The sequence below is a fragment of the Ornithorhynchus anatinus genome, chromosome 4 (genome assembly GCF_004115215.2).
Source record: "Ornithorhynchus anatinus isolate Pmale09 chromosome 4, mOrnAna1.pri.v4, whole genome shotgun sequence".
Taxonomy (NCBI): Eukaryota; Metazoa; Chordata; class Mammalia; order Monotremata; family Ornithorhynchidae; genus Ornithorhynchus; species Ornithorhynchus anatinus.
Window position 1 is genome coordinate 45,142,639 of NC_041731.1, and position 12,495 is coordinate 45,155,133.

Genomic DNA, 12,495 nt, shown 5'->3' on the forward strand with positions numbered 1-12,495 from the left:
TCTGTGGCTGGGAGTGTGGATCCGCATTTGGCTTCTTTGGCCACAGATGCTCTCAAAAGTGAACTTCACCATCAGTAGTGTCTTCAAATAGAAAGTACAACTCTGTAAATATGTATATATTATATATGTGTAAATATGTGTGTATATGTGTTTAAATATATAAAAATATATACACATGGCTTGATAAGGGTGTTGGGGGATGGGGGTAGGGAGGAATTAATCCCCACAGACTTGCTTTCAAACCCTGCTCATCAATCCATTAAGTGATAAGCATCTTGTCAACAAGGAATGTATCTTAGGCTTCTGTTGTATTTTCCCAAGTGCTTAGTAGGTGCTCAATAAATTCATTTACAGTTCTCTCTAAATTTCAGATCAGTGGGTTTGGGCAGGGATCGCCTCCACCCGGTATCTATGCTATGGAATAACTTTACTGAATGCTGGTCTCAGAGCTCATCCAGGAAACACCAAAGGGGCCTGGCAAGGGGACGATCAGGAAACGCCCAGACTCACATCCAGGGTTGTCATCAGGTCTGGATGGCTGAACCGGGGGGGTCCCAAATATGTGGACAGGAGATCCTTTGGGAGGATGATGGTGGTCTCCCCCAGTGGGGGCCAGGAGGGGAGGATGTTTGTTGTGTGAGTGTGGGAGTACGCCCACGCACGTGCCTTTCGCCTACCACATCTCCTTTCCGTTCTTTATTATTTCCTCGCTGGGTTTGATGTTGTTGGTGTATAAAATTTAAAGAGCTCTAAATTTTTTTTTAAAGAGCCCTAAAGGAACTGCGCTTTTTGTGTGAACGTCATTACCGTGAACACCTGTGAACTGTTGAGTTTAATTGGGCTACAGCTGTTGGGGAGTGAGAGGGGATTTATTGCTTTGATTGGCTGTCTCTCTTTGGTCTCTCATTGTCATATCCTACCCTTTAAGGAGTTTCAGGAACATCTTGGTCCCTTTTTTAACATATGGGATCATGTGAAGGGCTGAGGTCCCAGGGAGGAGGAGGAGGGAACTGACCCCTGCTGACCTGAGTTGGGGGTGGAAATTTGCAGTCTGATTCTCAGACCAAGCCCAGCCCATCCCCCTGGGATGGACACGGGGAAGGGACTGACCCCCTGCTAGGACAGCCAGTTGGATAATGCCAGTATGGTGGTTTGAGGAATTTTCAGAAGACGTAGGTGGTCTGCTCCAGAGAAGCATCACTTCTCTTCGCCCTGGTGGACATTTCGACATCAGCTGAAGGCGAGGTGAGTTCCTTAGTCCAGGGTCAAATTAGAGTTGGGGAGGCCTAAGAAAGGTGGGGGAGGAAATGGGGGGATGAAACAGCATGGCTTAGTGGATAGAGCATGGGCCTGGGAGTCAGAAGGAGCTGGGTTCTAATTCTGACACCACTACATGTATGCTGTGTGACCTTAGGTAAGTCACTTTATTTCTCTGGGCCTCAGTTATCTGTAAAAGGGGGATTGAGTGTGAGCCCCATGTCGGGCAGGGACTGTTTCCAACCTGCTTAACTTGTATCTTCCCCAGGTCTTAGAATGGTGCTAGGCACATAGTAAGTGCTTAACAAGTACCACAATTATTATTTTATGTTATATAATAATGCAAGATAATCAGGCTTAGGAGAGAGAACAGCCATTGAATATCCATTTTGCTGGTGGGGGAACTGAGTATAATAATAATGTTGGTATTTGTTAAGCGCTTACTATGTGCAGAGCACTGTTCTAAGCACCGGGGTAGATACAGGGTAATCAGGTTGTCCCATGTGAGGCTCATAGTTAATCCCCATTTTACAGGTGAGGTAACTGAGGCACAGAGAAATTAAGTGACTTGCCCACAGTAACACAGCTGACAAGTGGCAGAGCCGGGGAGTCGAACCCATGAGCTCTGACTCCAAAGCTCAGGCTCTTTCCACTGAACCACGCTGCTTCTATAGAGAAGCTGCTTCTACAGAGAGTATAGAGAAGTCACACAACAAGGTAAAAAGAGCTGGGGTTAGAACCCAGGTTCTTTAACTACCAGGTCTGTGCTCTTTTCACCAGGCTACACTGCTTCCCTAAGGGAATATAGCTAAGGGGGACTCCAGACTGAGAAAGATTTCCCTGTCCATCCTGCTCCACCTACCTTTTTCAGGTTTCTCTGCCCAAGTCTGAGTGTGAGTGGAGAGGCAGTAGGGGGAGAAGAAGGAAACAAATGAGGGGAGGGAGGGAGATGCAGCATGACCTAGTTCATTCAATAGTATTTATTGAGTGCTTACTATGTGCAGAGCACTGTACTAAGCGCTTGGAATGTACAAATCGGTAACAGATAGAGACAGTCCCTGCCCTTTGATGGGCTCACAGTCTAATCGTGGAAAGAGCATGGGCCTGGAAGTCAGAGGTTGAGAGTTCTAATCTCAACTCTGCCACATGTCTGCTGTGTGGCCTTGGGCTAGTCACTTAACTTCTCTGTGCTTCAGTTACCTTATCTGTAAAATGTAGATTAAAACTGTGAGAGATGTGTGGGACAGGGACTATAGATTACTTTGTATCTACCCCAGTGCTTAGAACAGTGATTGGCACATAAGTGCTTAATAAATACCACAGATTATTATTATTTTAGTAGCTGAGGAGGGTGGACAAGAAGGGCCAGGCCTGGTCAAGTGAGGCTAGTTGAAAGGAGGCTGGAACTCACTTGTGGGCTAGGGAAATGGGAGGGAGAATGAGTGGAGGCGGTGCACATCTGTAGCCAATTCACTGTTTCTGGATGAGAGTCTCTCATGGACTTTTTAAGTAAAGGTGTACAGGGGAAATGGTTTGGAGTTCCCATGGAGACACCATGCAGGAAAGCTGAGCGGGTGACTTGGTTTCAGCTCCCAGCAAGAAGACTCTGAATCTTTCACTCTTCATATGGTAATCCCTTCCCAGTTGCCAGGAAAAGTGGAGGATGAGTGGGGGGAATAACTGCTCAGGGGCCCAGCATGAAGCGACACATGGTTCTCTTGGCTCAGCAGCATCCTCTCCAGATGTTTGAGGAACTGCTTTCAGGCAGTCACTGGTAACAGCACTGGAAGGGTCTCCCCGCTTCAGAAAAGCCCTAAGGTCCTGAGCTCTTCTGGGACCAATCTACAAGTTGACCAGCTCCAACAGCACACTGTCCAACCCCAATCCCCAAGACCGATAATAGAGATACCAAAGGAACCTATACAAGATTCAAACCCAAGTGCCTTTGGGTTTCAGGGACTTGAGGGTGCTAGAAATTTCAATGGCGGGGAAACTGCCTAAGTTGAAGCTTAGATAGGACTCTGCAAAGTCACCCTCTCAAACTCTCTCATCTTTCTTAGCCATATCTCAAGAGGAGAACTTCTGCCTGCTTTCAAAACGTAGCCCCTACTGGTGCCTCTGATTTCATCCCTTCTCACTTTCTAAAATCATTTGCTCCTACCCTTCTATCTTCCCTGACTGCCATCTTTAATTGGACACTTTCTGGATGGCTCTTTCTCCTCTGCCTTCAAACATGCTCAGTTGTCTTTTCCTAATAGTCTTTTTTAAGAACTTATATGCCAAGCACTGTATTGAGCCCTGGGGTGTATATATGAGGTCAGACACAGTCTATGTTCATTCATTCATTCAATTGTATTTATTGAGCTCTTACTATGTGCAGAGCACTGTACTAAGCGCTTGGAATGTACAATTCAGCAACAGATAGAGACAATCCCTGCCCAACAACGGGCTCACAGTCTAAATGGGGGAGACAGACAACAAAACAAAGCAAGGGGTCAGGAATCAATACCATAGAATCAGATATATGCACATCATTAATAAAATGGAGTAATAAGTAATATATATTATTATGCACAATTGCTGTGGAGAGGAGAAGGGGGAAGAACAGAGGGAAAGAGTAGGGGGAATGGGGAGGGGAGGAGGAGCAGAGGGAAAAGGACTCAGTCTGGGAAGGCCTCCTGGAAGAAGTGAGCTCTCAGTAGGGCTTTGAAGAGGGAAAAAGAGTTAGTTTGGTAGAGGTGAGGAGAGAGGGCATTCCGGGTCAATGGTAGGATGTGGGCTAGGGGTTGACAGCGGAAATTAGCAGCAGAGGAAGTTAGCAGCAGAGGAGCAGAGTGTAGGGGGTGGCTGTAGAAGGAGAGAAGGGAGGTGAGGTAGGAGGGGGCCAGGTAATGGAGAGTTTTGAACCCAAAAGTGAGGAGTTTTTGTTTCATGTGAAGGTCTATAGGCAACCACTGAAGGTTTTTGAGGAGGGGAGTGACATGCCCAGAGCATTTCTGTAGAAAGATAATCCGGGCAGCGGAATGAAGAATAGACTAGAGCGAGGAGAGACAGGAGGATGGGAGATTAGACAGGAGTATGATGCAATAATTAAGTTAGGCTATTATGAGAGCTTGTACCGGATGAGAGCTTGTACCGGCAAGGTAGCAGTTTGGATGGAGAGGAAAGGGCAGATTTTGGCGATGTTGTGAAGGTGAGACTGGCAGGTTTTGGTGACGGATTGGATGTGTGGGGTGTCTTAATCCCCATTTTCCAGATGAGGTAACTGAGGTACAGGAAAGTTATGTGATTTGCCCGAGATCACACAGCAGACAAATGGTGGAGTCAGGATTAGAACCTAGGTCCTCTGACTCCCAGGCCCCTGTTCTTTTCACTAACTCATGCTACTTGCCTGGTCTTCCTCCACTTCTCAACTCCTAACTGTGGGTATCCCCTCCAGGCTCTCTTTTGGGTCCCTGTGTCTTCTCGCTTTACACCTACTCCCTAGAGAACTCATCCACTCCCACAGCTTTAATTATCACCTCTAGGCAGATGATTCCCAAATCTTCCTCACTAGCCCTGACCTCTCTTCTCTGCAACCTCACATTTCCTCATGCCTCCAGGACATCTTTACAGGAATTGTCCCACTAGCACCTCAAACTCAATATGTCTAAAATCGAACTCCTCATCTTCTCTCCCAAATCCAGTTCTCTACCTAACTTTCCCATCACAGTTGAAAACAACACCATCCTTCCCATCTTTGAACTCTGCAAACTTGGTATTTTTTTTCAATCACCTTATTCAGTCTGCTGCAAAATTTTGACATTTTTTCCTCTGCAGCCAATCAGTCCCTGATATTGATTGAAACCTACTCTGTGCAGAGCACTGTACTGAGCCCTTGGGAGAGTGCATTGCAATTCAGCTGGTAGACATGATCTTTGTCCTCAGGGAACTTAGTGTCTAGCAGGAGAGAAAGACATTAAATAAATTGCAGAAAGAGAGATGGCACAGTCTAAGGATACGTACAAAAGTGCTTTTGTGGGGTGAATATCAGGCACTTAAAAGAGTGCAGAGCCAAGTGCATAGGTGATGCAGAAGAGAGGGTGAATAGGGGAGAAACTAGGACTTAATCAGAGAAGATTCTTGAAGGATTTGTGATTTTAGAAGGACTTTGAAGAGGGATAGAGTGGTGCTCTATCAGAATGAAGCGGGAGGGAGTTCCAGTCTTAGGGAGCCTGAGGGACAAAGCTTTAGCAGTGGGAAAGACAACGTTTTCTGGCTCTGTCCTTTTCTTTCTGCCCAAAAGGCCACCATCCTGGTTCAGATACTTTGCCTAGCCTGGATTGACTACTGCATTAGCTTCCTCACGGGTCATCCTGACTCCAGTCTTTCCCCTCTCCAGACTATTCTTCTCTGCTGCTGGATAATTTTCCCAAAATCTTTTTCTGCATGTCTTCGCATTCCTGAAGGCCTTCAGTGGTTACTTATTCTTCTCTGCAACAAGCAAAAACTCCTGACCATTGGCTTTAAGGCACTCACTCCGTTCTTTCCCACTTTTTCTTTTCTTTCACACTCCTTTCTTATGGTATTTAAGTGCTTAATATTGCCAGGCACTATACTAAGCACCTGGGTACATAGAAGTTAATTGGGTTGGACACAGTCCTTGTCCCACATGGTCCTTGTCCCCTTTATTCATCCCCCCTCCCAGCCCCACAGAACTCATGTTCTTATCTGTAACTTCTTTATTTATGTTAATGTCTGTCTCCTCCTCTAGATTGTAAATCCACTGTGGGCTGGGTATGTCTGTTTATTGTTTTATTGTATTCTCCCAAGCACTTAGTACAGTGTTTTGCACCCAGTAAGTGCTCAATAAATACAACTGACTGATACACAGGGCTCACAGACTTAATCCCCATTTTACAGAAGAGGTAACTGAGGCACAGAGAAGTTATCTGGCTTGCCCCAAATCACACAGTAGACAAGTGGCAGAGCTGGGATTAGAACCCAGGTCCTCTGACTCCCAGGCCTGTGATCTTCTTAATAGGCCACACTGCTTCTCATTAGACTATGCTGCTTCTCAATCTTAACCCACTTGTCTCACTCTAATCCCACTGTGCCCCTGTTTGTTCTCTTTGTTACTCTAAACTTTTGACTAACCTACTCACTGTACCTTGCTCTCATCTCTTCCACTTCTAACCCCTTGATCACACCCTTCTCCAGCCTTGCATTCCCTCCTCTTCATATCTGCTGGACCACAGCTCCCCCCATCTTCAAAGCTCTCATCAGTGCTTCAAACAGTGCTCGGCACATAGTAGTGCTTAACAAATACCATTATTATTTTAAGATCACATCTCTTCCTGAGATCTTTCCTGATTAATTTTTCCTCTTCACAGGTTTTATCCCTGCCAATTACCTCCCTGGCACTTTGTGCCAACTGTGTCCTTATGTTCTCACTTTTGAACATGTGCTATTGCTTAAGCGCTCATCTAAATACCCATTTTCCTTCCTCCCATCTACATTATATTTTCATGTTTCCCTTTCTACATTTTAAGCTCCTCAAAGACAGGGACTATGCCTAATAATAATAATTACGGTCTTTGTTAAGAACTTAACAAAGCATCTGAAAAGCAGCAAGACTTAGTGTATAGAGGACAGCCCTGGGAATTAGGTCCTGGGTTCTAATCCTGGTTCTGCCATATGTCTGTTGTGTGACCTTGGACATGCCACTTATCTTTTCTGTGCCTCAGTTGCCTCATCTGTAAAAGGGAGATAAGAATGTGAATCCCATGTGAGACAGGGCTGTGTCCAATCTGATTAGCTTGTATCTACACCAGCACTTAGAACAGTGCATGACACATAGTATGCACTTAGCAAGTACTATTGTGATTATTAACTTACTGTGTGGAAAGCACTTGTACTAAGTGGTGAAGTAAATACAAGATAAATAGGTCAGACACAATCCCTGTCCCACATGGGGCTGCCAGTCTAAGTGGGAGGGAGAACAGGTATTGAATTCCCATTTTACAGATGAAGAAATGGAAGCACTGAGAAGTTAAATGACTTGTCCAAGGTCACACAGCAGGAAGAAAGCAGAGCTGGAATTATAGCCCACACTCTGACTCCATAGGCCTGTACTCTTCCCACTAAGCCATGCTAATATGCTAATATTAATAATAAAAATAATAATGTTGGTATTTGTTAAGCACTTACTATGTGCAGAGCACTGTTCTAAGCGCTGGGGTAGATGCAGGGTAATTGGGTTGTCCCATGAGAGGCTCACAGTCAATCCCCATTTTACAAATGAGGTAACTGAGGCACAGAGAAATTAAGTGACTTGCCCACAGTCACATAGTTGACAAGTGGCAGAGCTGGGATTCGAACCCATGACTTCTGACTCCCAAGCCTGGGCTCTTTCCCCTGAGCCACAATATCATACTCTACTGTGTGCCTGCACCTAGTAGGTGATCGATGAATTCAATTGATTGAGATTTGGCTCTATTTAATAATAATGTTGGTATTTGTTAAGCGCTTACTATGTGCCGAGCACTGTTCTAAGCGCTGGGGTAGACACAGGGGAATTAGGTTGTCCCACGTGGGGCTCACAGTCTTAATCCCCATTTTACAGATGAGGGAACTGAGGCACAGAGAAGTTAAGTGACTTGCCCACAGTCACACAGCCGACAAGTGGCAGAGTTATCTGGGTAACATAGGATCTGGGGACTCCTTGGGCTATTGGAGGGATCTCTTGATGGATGAGGGGAGGGATTGGAACATCACTTATTAAAGAAAACTGATGAGGGTGACACCTACCGATATGGAGTTGGGATTAGAGAAACAGCGTAGTGCAGTGGAAAGAGCACGGGCTTGGGAGTCAGAGGTCATGTGTTTGAATCCCCACTCTGCCACTTGGCAGCTGGGTGACTATGGGCAAGTCACTTCACTTCTCTTTTACCTCATCTGTAAAATGGGGATTGACTGTGAGCCTCACGTGGGACAACCTGATTACCCTGTATCTACCCCAGTGCTTAGAACAGTGCTCTGCACATAGTAAGTGCTTAACAAATACCAACATTATTGTTATTAGAGAAGCAGTGTGGCTCAGTGGAAGGAGCACGGGCTTGGGAGTCAGAGGTCATGGGTTCGAATCCCAGCTCTGCCACTTGGCAGCTGGGTGACTGTGGGCAAGTCAACTTCTCTGGGCCTCAGTTACCTCATCTGTAAAATGGGGATGAAGACTGTGAGCCCCACGTGGGACAACCCGATTACCCTATATCTACCCCAGTGCTTAGAACAGTGCTCTGCACCTAGTAAGCGCTTAATAAATACCAACATTATTATTGTTATTATTATTATGCTTCTTGCAGGAATGAAGGATGAGACATGAAGAGCTGGATCTGGCCAACAGATGGCGCTGCTATGGCTGAAAACCCCGGCATGCCATTACATGTAAATGAGGCCCAAGAAATGGGCTGCTGGGAATCATCTTTTTATAAAGTTTGGCCACAGCCTAGTATGCAGGAGAGAAGCTCACATCTGTTCAAGTTGGGTTAGGGGGCTTTTTGGCCGGAGGTGATGGCGGCTTGCCATCTTTCCCAGGCCAAGGATTCACAGATGCTGTGAAATCCCCTGAGAGTTTCGTTGGGATTGAAAGGGAGCTGGGTTGCCAACCATTGCCCAGCAGGGAAGGTCCCAGGATGCCAGTGTAAGAGATGATCTTGGCTCGCTCCACAAACTGTCAAATCAACTCGCAAGGGTACAACTCACCTCATGGGAGTGGCACTGCCTCTGAAAAGTCACTTCACCTCTCTGGGCCTCAATCCTGAACTGGAAAAAACGGACCCATCACGGACGAAATTGTGCACTGATCTCAACTGCTCACCAATCTCCCCCTGGAAGCTCCTTGAGTCTTCTGCATCACTCCAAAAGCAGAAACCAGATTATTATGATAATGGATTTGTTAAGCGCTCATTTTGTGCCAAGAACTGTTCAAAGTGCTGGGGTGAATATAAGCTTATCTGGTTGGACCCACATTCCATTTCCCACCTGGGTCTCACAATCTTAGCAGGTTGGACACTGTCCCTAGTGGGTTCATGGTCCTAATCCCCATATTACAGATAAGGTAACTGAGGCCTTGGTAAGTGAATTGACTTGCTGAAGGACACACACACACAAGTGGCAGAGTTGGGATTAGAACTCAGGTCGTTCTGGCTCCCAGGCCCATGGTCTATGCACTATGCCATGCTGCTTCTTATGAGGGAACAGCAGGACCTGAGAGAGGGTACACTATCTCATCTATGTATGGGGCCTGGGCATTCCTCAGTCCTGCCCTGCTCCCCTAGTTAGGAAAGAAAAGCCCTAGACTTGTCTCTCTTGGGAAGTTTGATATGCAGAAGTTACATCTTGAAAGTGGTTTAGTATAGCAGGTGTCCTGGACTTAACAAATTGTCTTTCTAGATTGGCTGAGACCCTAAATGTTCCTGGTCAGAAATCATGGCCTCTTTCTTGCCTGAAATGGATGGAGAGGTACATCTGGACCTCAGAGCCAATGGGCCCCAACTACTGCATGGACTATCTAGAGGTCAACTGGGCAGAGTCATTACTTCTAGACTTTGCAGGGAAGAAAGCTCAAATAAGAAAATCCAAGGTGGATGATTCTCTACTTTCTACCCTTGGCTCCTCATTGGCAATGCAGGCAATGGGACTGACAGGAATGACAATTAAGGGGATGAATTGTGGTTTCGATCACTTTTAACCCCACCATGCAGGGCTCTCTCCATCACTCGCTCTCTTCACCATGTTTGATGCTCAACTTATCCAATGGAGTTTTGGAAGTAATGCTTGCCTCAAGTCACTCGATCCATCAGTCGTATTTATTGAGCGCTTCATTCATTCAATAGTATTTATTGAGCGCTTACTATGTGCAGAGCAATGTACTAAGCACTTGGAATATGCAATTCGGCAACAGATAGAGACAATCCTGGCCCAATGACAGGCTCACAGTCTGCAGAACACTGTACAAAGTGCTTGGGAGAGTATAACAGAGTTGGTAGACAGCTTCTCTGACCACAATGAGCTTACAGTCTAGAGGTCCCAGATCTCATTTATTTGTCTCTTTGTGGCTCTCTGAGTGTCTCTCCGCAACTCTTTCCTCTGTCCTCCCAGCTACTACCTTCCTCCCCTTTTTGGGATGAAGGCTATTTTTATTTTATTTTATGAAATTTGTTTTTTGAAATAATTAACCACCTTCTCACAGCAATTTTTCTTCACACTGGAATGTAAAATATGTAAAATCACATAACACATTGGAATATTTTTTTAACACTAGCTTTAAATTATGCAGATGCTGTATTGTGATAAATATGCCTGTGAGTTGGGTTCTGTGTATTTCATTCTAGGGCTCAGAGCCCATGGGAAATAGGTCTCAGCCACCCTTAGTTGGACTGTGGATTCCAGTTCTTCCCTTTGGTCCTTGGGTTGGGGTCTGTCTGGTCGTTTGGCAGGGCAGGCTAGTGGTTGTCTCTCCACTCCTAGGGATTGCTCTCTGTGGGGCTTGGAGAAGGGACAGAAAATAGAGCTGAACTCCTCGAATTGAGTGATGAGGTTGGGAATGGGATAAACCTTGAGGAGAATGAAGTAAGAGCTGGGAGGAACAATCAATTGATGGTATATATTGAGTGCTTATTGTGTGTAGATTATTTAGCTAAGCGCTTGGGGAAATACAATACAACAGAATTGGTAGATGAAACCACTGCCTACAAGGAGCTGTAATCTATAAATTTATAGGCTTATAGACATTAAAATGAATTAGGGATAGGGGAAATAGTAGAAAAACTCTCTAGAAGGAGTAGGAGTCAGAATGGCCATATCTCTGGGAGCCTTTTCTTTCAGCATCCGGTTCCAGAACCCACAACAACAACTGGTTTGACATTTGAAAATCCAGAATGTTAAGGTAGAAGAGAGTCCACACAGGTCTCTAGCTCATCCCCCTGATCCTGTTTTCCCTTTCCTGGCAAAACAGAAATATTGGTGAAATAGTGTTTCCCATGAACATCATCCCTAAGCTTCCAGACAACTAACCCTCCCTTTTTTTTAGAAACCACTGATGGACCACCACAAGCCACTGATGGGGAGATGCTATGGTTGCTTGAGGGTGTAGTTCCTGGGGCTAGAGTTACAATCGCTCCTGGTCAGGCACTCACAGAGCTGGAGATGGAAGTTTCACTCCTCCAGCATTTCTCCTTGATTGGATTTTCCTTTGGATCCTACAGTACCTGGCATGACCTCCTTGACTGACCCTTGCTCCTGCTTCAAGAATAATAATTATGGTATTTAAGTGCTTACTATGTGTCAGGCTCTGTTCTAAGTGCTGGGGTAGGTACAAGATAATTGGGTTGGACAAAGTCCCTATCCCTCCTATGGCTCACAGTCTTAATCCCCATTGTACAGATGAGGGAACTGAGGCCCAGAGAAGTGAAGAGACTTGTCCAAGGTCAAGTGGCAGAGCCAGGATTAGAACCCATGATCTTCTGACTCCCGGACCCATGCTGTATCCACTAGGCCACTCTTCTTCTCTTGGGAGTTGTCAGCCAAGAGAAAATCAAATCGCCAGGTGCACACAAGCTACCCACCCTACTCCCAACTCTCTTTCTCACACATATGCAATCACACACACACAATTTTCCCTGTCCTCCTCTTGGTAGCTGATCAGCTGTTTCCCATTACCCAGCATCACCATTTCAACACTTAGTGGTTTCCTTTGCTCTCCACAAGAATTGGTTGCAATCCAGGGTCCCATCCTAGTGGCTCGCTGAGAGATGGGGACACAGAGGTCAGCTCTCAGGCTCCAGTAATGCTTGCTGGGTGGGGAAATATACACTCATGGAACAGAATGAAGCCTAGTGCATCCATTAGTCAGTGGGGGAAAAGTGGACGGAAGGAGAATTCCAGGGATTAAAATTTCCATCTCCGAGAGAGCACCATTGTTCCAAGCGACTGATGTGCCCCAGCTAACTAGGAGAAAGCCCTTCTAAATGTTTCAGTGGAAGAAGAGCTTTCAGAAACCACATCAACATTAGCAAAAGCTGTCCCTTGGATTTAGATTTTGAACTTTTTTCATTAGCAGAAGCTTTAGTCAGTGAGCAAAAATAACTATTCTAGGAAAAGGTAATACCTTTGTCGGTCTGACTCTCTGACTCTGTTCTTCTCCGGCTCCGTCTTTCTGTCTTTCCCTGTTTCTGTGTCTTTCTGTCTCTGACAACT

At 45.6% G+C, this 12,495-nt stretch overlaps 1 long non-coding RNA gene across 1 annotated transcript; it reads left to right on the forward strand.

Annotated features, from left to right (window-relative positions):
• Positions 1-935: 935 nt before the first annotated feature.
• On the forward strand, positions 936-8,749 carry LOC120638371. The gene is made up of 2 exons (XR_005660001.1): positions 936-1,245; positions 8,601-8,749. It is a non-coding gene; the product is annotated as an uncharacterized LOC120638371 (long non-coding RNA).
• Positions 8,750-12,495: the final 3,746 nt, after the last annotated feature.